At 38.2% G+C, this 13,160-nt stretch overlaps 1 long non-coding RNA gene across 2 annotated transcripts; it reads left to right on the forward strand.

Moving 5' to 3' along the window:
• Positions 1-2,238: 2,238 nt before the first annotated feature.
• LOC137249683 (uncharacterized) lies at positions 2,239-10,349 on the forward strand. 2 transcript variants are annotated; one of them, XR_010952484.1, is made up of 5 exons: positions 2,239-2,589; positions 2,984-3,157; positions 3,230-3,460; positions 8,440-8,620; positions 8,691-10,349. It is a non-coding gene; the product is annotated as an uncharacterized lncRNA (long non-coding RNA). The 2 variants fall into 2 exon arrangements; XR_010952485.1 differs by having other exon boundaries at positions 3,234-3,460.
• Positions 10,350-13,160: the final 2,811 nt, after the last annotated feature.

Consider the following 13,160-nt stretch of genomic DNA (forward strand, 5'->3'; position numbering starts at 1 on the left):
CAGACTTCGAAAGCTTTATTTTTTATCTCGTTTAAAAGTTATTCGCGGAAAACACATCGGTACTATTGTCGCTTTTTTCGTTGTTGCAATTAAACAAACGAAAACAAAAAATAGTGTTGCCAGCCCCGCAACAATATCTTTTTATCTTGGTAGAACATTATAAGGTGGTGGCACGTCGACATAAATGCAAACAAACATACACTATCAATGTATTTTGTACCAATTTGCACAAGTATTTGCCCGGTGTGTGCACTGGTTGCGCTATTTGCGCAGAGAACTGCGCTAAAATCAAAACGATTTTGATATTTACGCATGTCTGCAAATATTGCACATGCTTTTTTCTTCGTGTGTGGTGAATCTTATACAGTTTACCTGTGGTTCCTGATAATATAACATCAGTAATTATTGCTTAAAAATGTTAATATCGAAGGCGTAAGGACCATCTCTAGCTTGTAACAGGAATTCACACAAATTCAATAATACGTAATAATTTTTTATGCAATTAGAACACATGTTTAATTTGTTGCACTAGTTGAAAAATGAATATTGCGCAGTGATGCAATGAGTTGAGTTGGTCTTGCAATTAAAATATATATTTTATAAATACAATGTAAAATAAACGCGTCTGGTGCGAGCTTTTCGACTTATACCGTGAATTGCCAGCACTGTGGAAAATAAATAGTGATTTTTTATACAATTAGTTCCTTTTTTATACAATTAAAACACATGTTTAATTTTTTGCGCTACTTTAAAAATGAATATTGCGCAGTGTTTTTGAGCCGTGTATGTCAAAATTTTCATTTGCAGAAATTCCGTCGTTATATATTTGCGCTTGCCTTTTGTGTCATGTATGGGCCGTCTTAAGTAATCGAACAGCGATTGAACAGGTGATCGAGGCTGTTTGCTATTGTGAACGTTTTTATCTAACATTCGCCACTTGGATGAATTCACATACTTTTGCCTATCAATCCTCGTGTTCCAATGAAACGTGAACCAGATATTTGTATTTGTATTTATAGGCAATTCATCCCAGCACAACAATTTGGCAAAAACTATTTCATAGTGCTAGTCGCTAAAAGGCATAAAATAGGAACAATTTAAACTTTAAACTTAAAGCTAATGACTATGACTAAGAAAAGGTTACAATAAATAATCTGTTTAATGAATAATAAATAAATAAATAAACGAATGATAGAGTGCATTTGCTTAGAAGAAATCAGTATTTTAATTGTCTAGGTTATTATAGAAACTTGTTAATTCTTTAGCATTGCCTATAAGCCTAAGTCTAGAAGGGAGCGAATTCCAAAGGCGTATGGAAGTAATGAAGAACTGGCGATCAGATATTAGCATACGATGTCTGAAGTGGGTAAGAAGAACAGATCTATACGACTAGAGAAAATTTAGCCTCCGATACAGAAAGTCAGGTTCCTTCATATATATTAATTTATGTAGCGTAGTGAGCGTTTTAAATTTAATAAGGTTATAAACAACATTAAGTTTCCTATTACATACATAGTCACAATTAGAGTAAATATCACAACCATAAAGGAGCGTAGGTATTAATATCGCTTTTGCTATTAGTGGACGAATATGTAACGGAATAAAATATTGTGTAAGCCAGAGTGTACGAAGCATCCCATACACTTTTCCCACTGTGCGGAAGATGTGATCTTTGCATGTCAAGGTTTTGTTAAAAACTACACCTAGATTTTTTGCCGTGTCAACGTATTCTATAATAGTGTTGTCTAAAATTCCACTTTTATCTAGTGACCTTCTATGAATGACTATTAATTTCGACTTCTTAAGGTTAAGACATAAGCCGTTCATAGAAGATACGGATAGAGATTTGACATGCAAACGCATGTGAACCATATGGATCACATACACAAATCACACACAGAAGATTGCGCATTCACGAGTTCAAATTGCTTTGTTCTGCGCATCTACGTCACATTTGATTGCTTCATCGAATGAAGGAAAGAGAGAAAAAACAAGAGCTGAAGGAAAATGGCGTAAAAATTTCCCATAAAATACAGCTGAACTACATTACACAACGCGACATGTAGCTTCAAAATATTCTTTGCATATATTCTTACGGAACCATGCACACCTAGCGACAGTCGTACGACACGACACGAAAAAATGCCGTGAATATTTTGACGGAACCTGTCGCTACATGTCGCGTTGTATAATTTGCATGAACCTTTAGGATTAAAACTCCGAACTTTAGATAAGCTCCCTACAAGACGGAGGTAACCAGTTCACCCACACATTCAAAGCTTTTTTCGCTCTCCACTAACACATCGACGTTTCATGCTGTCATCGAAATGACAGTTCATTAATTATTCCGGAAAAATTGAAACGCAAAAAAAATATAAATTGTTTACAACGAAAAATATCTTGTGCTTTTAGTTGTGACATGTGACGGAAATTAAAAATTTTGTTGCAGAGAACACCTTTTTGCGTTGGCGACCTTCGCCCAAAATAACATTAAGTTAATTTGAGTTGTGACATGTGACGGAAATTAAGAATATTGCTGCAGAGACCATCTTTTTGCGTTGGCGGCCTTCGCCCAAAATAATATTAAGGGTAAAGTTTTACAAGACGGTACACCACCTAATTTAAAAATATCAAATAATAATAAAAACGGATCTCGAAGCGCGCCTTTTGATTCCACGTTTGATAATTTTTGATAAAAATTGGTTGGTGCACCGTCTTTTAAATCGTTACCATATTAAGTTGTATAGAATCGACGGGATGGCATACAAGGTTTTATGTCAACTAAATCGCTCCCGATATGGTCGGCTAGTACCTTAATGGTTCCCGGAACGTACCCGATCTGCATCCGGCAAAGGACCACCAAAGTCCATAACGGGGAGTGTCCTTATAGCTACAACAACAACAACACTATTTACTTTCTGATTTTCATTCATACGTATGTGCATTTTAAAATAATAAAAAAAATGTTATATTATTCTAATAGATAGCATCTCCGCCGGGTTGTGATTCAGCTCAGAATATGCCAAAATCAGAGGAAATCTACAAAAACAAGGTACTTTACAAGCAACATGCTTTGGAATACGGTACCAAACTGGTTGGATATATTTCCCTAAAAAAGGGTGGAACTACGCATCTTGGTTTGCCAGTATTTGCGTCGGTAATTTATATTGATTTGTAGTGATTAAAAATTGCAATAGTAGATAATGTAATGTGAATTAAAATTGAATAGGTAGCCGGAGCAAAAAAGGCAACTGATCGGCATGCAACTGTTATTTATGTGGTGCCACCGGGAGCTGCTGCTGCTATCCTAGAAGCATTAGAAGCAGAAATGTCTTTGATTTTTTGCATCACCAAAGTTGTGCCATAACATGATAGGGTTCGCGTTAAGCACGCTCTCTTAAGGCAAAAAAAATCGCGTCTAGTCAGGCCCGATTGTCCAGGAATCATCGCACCAGAAAGGGTAAGTAAATTGGCTATCATATTAAATATATAAGCAACATGTATGAATTTTTTAGTGATAATTTGTCATGCTTTTGTTGATAATCAACTGAAGAATGCAAATACGACAGAGTTCGAAGTTCATGTGAAAACCAATTAATTTTTTTAATTAGCATTTGGAGAGAAAAATACATATGTATGTATGCATAGAACTGCATAGAAGGGGAGGAAAAATTAATTATTATCAGTAGATTTGCAAGATTTTTGTTATTTTCCCTGCATCGCAGTTGTCATTACATTGCGTTAAGAGAGGACATCAACACCTTACTACCCACAGCCAGTTAAAATTATTATAAATTTTGCTCTTTTCATCACTGTTTCAAAACGTGGAAAGTTATATATCGAGCATTCCATGGAGAATGGGGCATTTTAGCAGACTTTCGCATTGCCGGCATTATTAATATTCAATCCCTAGAAGGTTTAATGTAGTCATATCAATAGTTCCCGAGATGGTGGGGCTAGTACCACAATGGTGCTTGTTACCGGAACGTAGATAGATAGATCATTTATTGAGGATTGCACAGTGACTTGCACATCTCCTTCACAGCACCTCATCCTAGCCGACTTCCTTGATGAACCCCAGCAGTGTTCTTTGCTTGAGGGATTAAATGTGGGAATGCTCTTGCCATGGTGAGCCCATAAACTTAGCCCTACGTCTTGAAATTGCGCCGCAATCTAGAAGGATATGGTCCACCGTCTGCTGATCCATCACAAAATCGGTATGTGTTGTTCGATACTATACCCAGCTTTTGCATGTCACTGTTCAGTCTACAGTGTCTTGTAAGAATAGCCGTTGGGGTTCTTAGGTTATCTTTTTGAGAGGCCTATTAATGCCCTATATCGAGTTGTCCTGTAACCCCCTAACAGTAACTTAGATTGACTCAGGCCTGGCATATTGCGCCAGTGTTCTTCCCTATTTCCCTTTCTTCTACTAATAGATGCCCCTGTGGGCCAACTGGCAGGAACGGCTCGGGATCGATGGGTCATGCATAATTGAAAAATATAAGTTTCAAATTTTGTTGCCTTAAGCTGGGAGCACTGGAGGATTGGAAACACGTCCTTTCCAACCTTCCTTTAATGAGTGGCTCCCAGACTCGTCCCTCTGTCACGCTAGTAAATATGCTGATCGGAATCACATGGCATTCCAACAGCATATTCAATAGAAATAAGTGATTATAACAATGAATTGTACTTAGTAGTTTAAATTTTGGGCCTAAACAGCCGTAATAATAAATAAGTTAAATTAAAAAAATAAATACTCTTGTCAGTGTTTCACGTGCAAGGGATGGTTGCATCGGACAGGTTGCTCTGGGCTAGATTCCAAAATCCAGCGTCCTCGTAACTTTTATAAATCTTTTGTGGCTCTTGTTGTTCACGGCCTCATTACATTATGAGGAAATACGGCACCTGAGAACACAGCCGTTTGAAGCTAAAAAACACAAGCATGTCTTCAGTGAACTCCACAAACAGGCGTCGGACCTCTATGCCGGTGATTCCTGTACTCAAAGAACAAAACTAGCAGAGGAGGAACGCACTCTCCCTAGGGAAACGAGAGTAGTCACTCTAGCCCAACTTCGAGCTGGATAACGTAACAGGTTAAACTCTTACCTATCCACAATCAACCCCGACATACAAAACATTGTCCTGCTTGTAATGTGTCCCCACATGTCACCAACCATCTCTTTAACTGTATTGTGCAACCAACGCCTCTAACACTCCTCTCATTATGGCCCACCCCTGTTGAAACAGAAAGTTTCTTTGGACTTTAAGCTTTCGGAATGTATTAGTCTCCGATCAATGAAGCTAAACATGTCTTTGGATGTTGGAAATTGAAAATAAGTGTATCCAATCACCCCTCAACTTTGTTTAGTAAAGACGCTGTCGGAATGCATGAAGATTCCGATTAGCACAGCTCAACATATAATGGGAGGTTGAAAAGGACGTGTTTCCAATCCCCCTTGCTCCAACTTTTATTTGGCCTTATTTTCGTTAATTTTGTTACACATTATATAATTTTATTGTTATATTTATGCTGTCGGAATGCGAATGATTCCGATCAGCAACAGTAAATACGAGCTGGAAATACCGAATTCCAGCGAAATTAGTTGTTGGAACTGTCTGGAGTTACAGGTGGCGACCGATTTTCTTTTCCTTAGGGCCGGATGCATTGTATTTTGCTGCTACCATTATTACCATTCCCTTTTCGCGCTCCAGTATCGGTATATCATGTAAAAAAATAAAAGAAAAAAAAACTATCTTATTGGAAGGGTTTTACAATGCTCCAATAAACTTTTTTTAAAGGTATTGAAGTTATTACTACTTTTTATGTGATTAGGAAGTTCATTGAAATATTTCAGGCCCTTATATATATGACCGTCCTAAAAAGATTCTTTTCCGGCAAACGCAGCAAACCCATTTCTCAGTACTGGGGTCAGGAGAAGGACCCAGATTGGGGTCGATACCTTCCCGGAAGAGGAGAGTATGGCGCAGACCCGCTGCAAGGATCTGCTGGGGGGTTGACAATTTGTGGGAGAGACGCAACAAATTAAACATGGAGTCCGCCTGCTCATTGCCCTCCACTCCCCTGTGGCCTAGGACCCAGGCCAACAGTACTACGTTGTGTGCTCCTAATTGATTCAGCTTTTCTACGCACTGAAGGACAAGTGCTGACTTTATTTCGAACGCCGCAAGTGCCTTTAGTGGAACCTGACTGCCTGACTGAGTATGGCAATTGTTTCTTTGGGGTATCAGCGCTGAAGGTTCAGCTTAGCGCACTAACTTATGGCGAATACTTCCGCTCGAAAATGCTCGGATGTGCTTTTAGAGTTACTGATATTTTGGTTCTGGGTCCGAAAACTCTGGCTCCAATCCCCTCTGGCGTCTTCGAGCCATCTATGTACCTTCCGATCTTGAGCCTAGTAATACATTGCACCCGCCTATACCTATACAGCCGTACCAAGAGACGGAGCAGCCCATTACATATTGGCACAACCGGAGCACTGCTGGGCATCCATCCCATATGAAAGCTATGCATTCAAAAGTGTTTGTACCAGTGGCTGGTGCACACCGAACTGGACCAATGTATGCTATATTGAGGCCTTCACAAATATCAAGCTATGTTTATGTAAATAATGTTACTGCTAATGTCAATTTGCACGGTTGAGCACATACAGTACCTACGTTTATACAAGGTGGAACACCACACTACCTACATGGCGATGTAGCCACCGATCAGGTTGTTGTAAGAGATTAATTAAAATATGTTATTCATAAACACTGATTCTTATATTTTTATTATCATTAAACTGTAGACTAGACTCATGACGGGTATTCTTACTGGATACTGCCTTCTGGCGTCACATGCCTTTAAATTAGGCTTGGTCAGTGATAGCAGATGTAGGAAGTGCGAGTTGGAGGAGGAAACGATCGATTTCATTCTGTGCTCGTGCCCTGCGCTTGCCGGGCTAAGACTCCAGCTGACAGATGTCAGATCTAGAAGCAGCAAGTGGCTTAAGTTCTAGGAAGCCGCTAACCCGCTGGAGCCATGAGAAGCGTGGGTGCACTTTGGGTGTCCCAAGGCAAGTTCCGTACCTGCTCCGAATAATTTGATAGATAGATAGATTAGATAGGGATCTGTTCTAGGTCCAACTCTTTGGAATGCGGTGTATGGCGGGGTGCTACAAAACCACCTTCCCGGAGGAAATTGTCGGCTATGCAGATGATATTGTCGTAGTAGCAGTGGCCAAGAAACTTGATCTGCTCCAAGCATTATGTAATGACGCCATGGGAAGAATAGAGGAATGGTTGGCGAACACGGGGTTGGAGATGGCTAGCAATAAGACAGAAGTGGTTCTGATGAGCTCAAAGCGGACTGTGGATGAGTTGGTCCTAACCATAGGAGATTTTCAAATAAATTCAAAGCCCTCCTTGAAATATCTAGGAGTAATCATTGACTCAAAACTAACTTTTAGGGAGCACTTCAGGGCGGTGGGGGACAAAGTTTCTAGAGTTAGTGGAACCCTAACGCGAATAATGCCCAACATCGGCGGCCCAAGCGAAGCTACCCGTCAGCGATTATCCAACGTAACCAGCTCTATAATATTATATGCAGCACCAGTATGGCACAGATCTAAAATGGTCCACCAAAAAGATATACTAGCAGCCTACCGCATTACTGCTATACGAATAGCATGTGCTGTTCCGACGACGCGATCCATGTTTTATCCAGGAAAATCCCAGTAGATCTACTCTCAGGTGAAATGGCCGATCTGTATGGCATTGGATTCAGCCGACCATCTGAAGTTGCTAAGAAAACCGCAAGGTCACGAACAATAGTTAGGTGGCAAGAACGGCGGGAAGATTCGAGAAAAGAGCGCTGAACCTTCATGCTAGTCCGGAATATAGCGGAATGGTACGAGCGAAAACACGGCAAACTAAATTACCATCTCACACAGATATTGAGCGGGCACGGTGGCTTGAAGGAATATCTACATAAGCGTGGGATAGAGGAGGATCCTTTCTGTCCAAGCTGTCCGTCCGAATTGGAAGGCGCAGAACATGTAATATTTCACTGCCCTCGTTTTCACGGCGAAAGACTGTCTGTAAACAGAGTTTTTGGAGAGGAACCTTCCATTAGGAATTTAGTTCCACGAATTTGCGGGCAAATAGATTGTTGGATTGCTGTGAGCAAGATGGCCTTTATAGTAATGACGAAATTGATGATGCATGCCGAAAGGGAGCGTAGAGAAATGCGCATACGAAGTAGTGGCGACTAAATCGCCTTTGAAGTTACTTTACCAGGTCCTGATTCTAGTTATCTGAAATTTCTCGTGTGCCTTTGGAAAAGAGCTATGTGTGGAGCCCTATTTATGGAACACTTTTCGGCTTATATTAAAAACTTTTAATCTATTCTTACTGATATGAGTTTCTTTTTCATTCTAGGTAATTTGATTTTGACGATGTGAGGATAGAAATATCCCAAATATTCCAGCTGTGGCTGTAAGAACATACATTTGCTCAAATTAGAAGAAAACTGCACGGTTGAGCACATCCAGTATCTACGTTTATACAAGGAGGAACACCACACTACTTTCACGGGGATGTAGCCACCGATCACGTTGTTGTAAGAGCTTATTTTAAATATGTTATTCATAAACACTGATTCTAATATTTTGTTTTGGTTTTTACTTTAGAGTCAACCTGTTATATAAGCGATGTCAGCTATGCCTGTAACTTAAGCGCCTTCAGATGTAATAGTTACCGCGGACGCGGTCACAGGAGTAGTTCACTACGTGGGGATTACACTAATCAAGGACTTTCAATATCGGAAGGATTTCCAGCACTATAACACACCAACAATATGTGCAATCACCCGAATAAATTGTACAACAAACGTTAACACCATATCATCAGCCAGCAACAACAACAACAAACGTAACAAGTTGAAACTTCTAAACAATTAATGACTAGTGAACCACCAACATATCCGCAATATGCGCAAACATCAACACCAACATGTGTCGCCTACTTTGCAACACGGTGAAGATGGCCAAGGCCATTCTGATTCTAATACTGATAAAGGCGAACCATTGGCAAATTTAAAAACTCAAACAGATCACGAAAAATGTTGATGATGGTATTAATTCTAGTACGGATAGTAAAGAATTTAAACCTAGGAAAAAAGCTAAACTTGATAAAAACTTAACCGAAGATGACAATGTTTCTAATTCTAATACTAAGGAAGATGAACCTTTGATAAATATGAAGCTTAAAACAGAGTTATCAAAAAATGACGATGATGATAATGATGTTGATGCAAAGTCCAATGTTGAAAATGATGAAAATTATGAAACAGAATCTGAAAATAGTATGAGTGTGGATTATAACCTGAAGCAAAACTGTCATATCCTGTACGGCCAGAATTAGATGTTAAGAAAAGAGCCTACATAAAGAGGCTCAGTATATTTATGGAAAATTTATCATGAGACAATGCCCAATGTATGTATTTCAATTAAATTCAGCACATTGTTGGAAAAAGCATCTAAACTTTATGCATCGTGTAGAGAAACCAGAACATTTACAATTTAAATATAACGAACGTGGTGCAAAATGTAAATTTTGTGTTATTCAAGCAGCTACACCAAGCTTCAACAAATTATTGGACCATGAGATTTCTCATATGCCTAATAGTCATTATTTAAAATGTAAATTATGCGATTGGAAGACGAAAATACATTCAAGTATGAATTTTTATTTACGTGTACAACACGCTGAAACAATTGATGTAACAACGAAAAGTTTAGAATTGAATGTTTGTCCATATTGTAATCACAATGGTATTTACGCAAACACTTAATACATCTTTTCTATGTTTAGAATGTGGTGAATAATTTAGAACAAATACAAGTTTACGTGTACACCACAAGATTTGAACGGAAATATCTTGAGGGTATGGTTACACCTATGTGGCATCTACAAGATATTTATAATTACTAGTATGGAATGAATCCGGATATGGAAGAAAACGGAGGTGACGAATCACCATGCTTCTTTGGATTCTGGTGATACTCCTGACATGCTTCCTAATTTCCCTACGTCTGATGTTACTATACCTACCAAACTAATATGACTGCAAACTGATGAGCAACACTACCAGCGCAGGAAAAATAAGAACTTCAAAACAAGGTTTCGGAAAGGGCACGACTATGAATAGACGTTAATGTATTTATATAGTTTATAAATATAAAAATTCACATATGTAAAGTTCGCTAGAGTAATAAGGCAATAATTTAAATTCTAAAAAAACATTGTATATATGAATAATTTATAATTAAATATTATCTGAACATAAAGGACGCGTTTCATTCATAGAAAAAGCGATTTGACAGAAGGTAACCGATACGGGTAACCGATAGACCAGTTACCCGTATTGTTGTTGTTGCATATGTTTTGGTTAGCGATAACGAAAACATAACTGATGAAGTAACTTAAAAATGTAAATAACATGGAGCGAGAAGGAATGTCGAAAACACAATAGGTAAGAGCGAGAAAGAGAGTCACACGTACACTATTTTGAGAGAGCACATGCGTTACCTTTTTCACGACAGCAATGTAAAAGTCATTAAGACGATAATTGGTGAACAAGTTATTGATGACGATTAAGTAATCGATTAGGGAACGGGTACCTGTCTTGTAGGGCTGTTATAAAGGTCACAATAAATCACATGTGAGCGTCTTAAGATATGGTAATTCTATACGAGCGCAGGAAACTCTTAGTACACATCAAAGAATATTGGGAAGTAGCAGGGTTAAACTCTAGTTAACTTTAACTGTAGTTTGAACTCTGTTATGGTTTCGCATCTACAATAGGAAGGCAGTCGGCATGATCTGGGGATGCTCTGTGGCTAGTCATGTCGGCTGGGCGGTGTTCTTGCCAACCCTGCTGTCCTGCGCCATAAACAGAAAAGAGGTCATATCATGCCTTAAAAAACTGACAGAAGCGCAGAGACGACTCAAAACGCTTGTAATTTCAAAGTAAAACGACATCCGGTAGAAACGGATGCCACGGACAGACCGTTAAATTCAATTCAAAATTCAAAAATTTAAAATAAGTAAACGCAAAAAATAGGGAACGAAATTAACCGAACCGGAAATGACCGGTTATAATCGCTGAAAATACAAAAATAGAAAAAAAAGCTGAAAATTGAAAAAGGAAACAAAAGCCGAATATACATAGGGGTGCCGCGGGTGGTGTTGCGACGCCCGGTGCATTATTACCCTACAAGAACACTGACTATCATATGACTATCATCTGATTGTCAGCAATGTCAACCTAACGATCAGCGCCTCATACAAACTTTCTATCACAAACTTAAGGGGACTTGCGCAAATGTGATGTAAACAACTGTGTACATGTGAGTTTTTGTCTCCTTCTTATACACCAAATGGCCTACTGATTAAGTATATAGCCGTACTGCTCACTCTAACTATCAAAAAGTGTCATAAATGATAGTTTACTGTAGATATCAGGTTCGACTGTTATACTATCATAAATGACCATTGTTATATTCCGCCAAAAATAAAACAATGCTTTTTGCTTTTTATTTACTTTATTTCATTACGTTTTTAATTTTGTACGTGATAAAAGCATACGTGTTTCTTATTTGTTTAAAATAAATAGTTTTATAAGAATTCGAGTTCAAAATGTTCAATTTAAATTCAGAAAATAACAAAAGAGAAGAGCGCTTTCCTCATGCGGAAACACATTTAAAAATGAATCACCACTAACCACTATTATTTTTCGCGTATCAATTTTTTGAGTGCGCCCCATACATTCCGCCAGCTTTTGGTATTTTTTAATATTATTTTCGAATTTTTTTTCTTTTAGCATGGAGCTTTGAAATGCTCTCTTTTTAATTTTTTAAACTTATTTTTTATATGGTTTTCGTCGTTTGAAAATGGCGGAATTTAAAAAATAACAAAACAACCGTGATAATCATTTGATTGTCATATGACAGTCAGTAGTGACAACATGATTAAATCGGATAATCTGTTCTCGCATACATAAAATTCCGTTAAGAATTATGTATCTGTCTCACATGCATTATGGTATCTGCTGTATGTTCTGTACCAGGTGTCCGAAGCCTTCCCAGCTTCAGTCCTTTTTCATGATTATAGGCTGTCGTTGGGAACATGCGGACATGCGTGAGCGAACAAAGGAACATACATAAATTTGAGTATCAATGTTTACGTCATCTCAGGATCAGCATTGTCAATTAAAAGTGTGAGTGTATTAGTAAAACTATCAGCGTTTCTTGTAGGGTATTATTATTTATTATTACGGCGTTTTAAGCCTAAAACTTAGATTATTATAAATTATAAATACATTTTAATAATAATAGGATTTCTAGCGTTTGGGGTGTCAGAATGCATGAGATTCCGATCAGCACGGAACTGGTGGTCCCAACGGGCGAGTCTTGGAGTCATCTCATTGGGAGGTTGGAAGGACATGTTCTCAATCCTGCCCTACTCCAAGACGTATGATTACACAGTTTTATTATTTATGCTGTCGGAATGCATTTCATTCCGGTCAACCCAAAAGCTAGCAGCTCAGCAGAATGAGCCACTCTTATCGGACGGTTGGAAAGGACGTGTCGTCTCCAATCCTCTCTGTACCAGGTTTTATGTAAACATAATTAATTATAATATATCATTGTTGTAGGAATATACGTGATTCACATGAACACACATGAACTGTTTGTCTGGGACGATATTTTCAGGAATTCTTTCCCAATTTGATTGCGAGCGATATATGTATTTGATGCATAAGGTTCCTCTGTGTCTATTTGAATTGCCATGTGCGCTCAAGGATCAGTAACATGAAATACAGATACAAAATATTTTATCTTATTGGAAGGGTTTTGCAATATTCTATAAACTTTTTTTGAAGGTGTTTAAGTTTTCACAATTTTTAACGTCATTAGGTAGTTCATTAAAACATTTCAGGCCTTCAAACCATGAACTTAGTTTTGTTAATGTTAAGCTTGAGTTTATTAATGCAAAGCCATCTATACAATGAGTCCAAATCTTCTTGCATTTTGCTCCTTGCTATTGAAATGTCCGTTTCATTTACTTCAAGTAGCGCATCATCTGCAAACAACCTG

Source organism: Eurosta solidaginis, chromosome 4 (assembly GCF_040869045.1).
Source record: "Eurosta solidaginis isolate ZX-2024a chromosome 4, ASM4086904v1, whole genome shotgun sequence".
NCBI classification, from domain to species: Eukaryota; Metazoa; Arthropoda; class Insecta; order Diptera; family Tephritidae; genus Eurosta; species Eurosta solidaginis.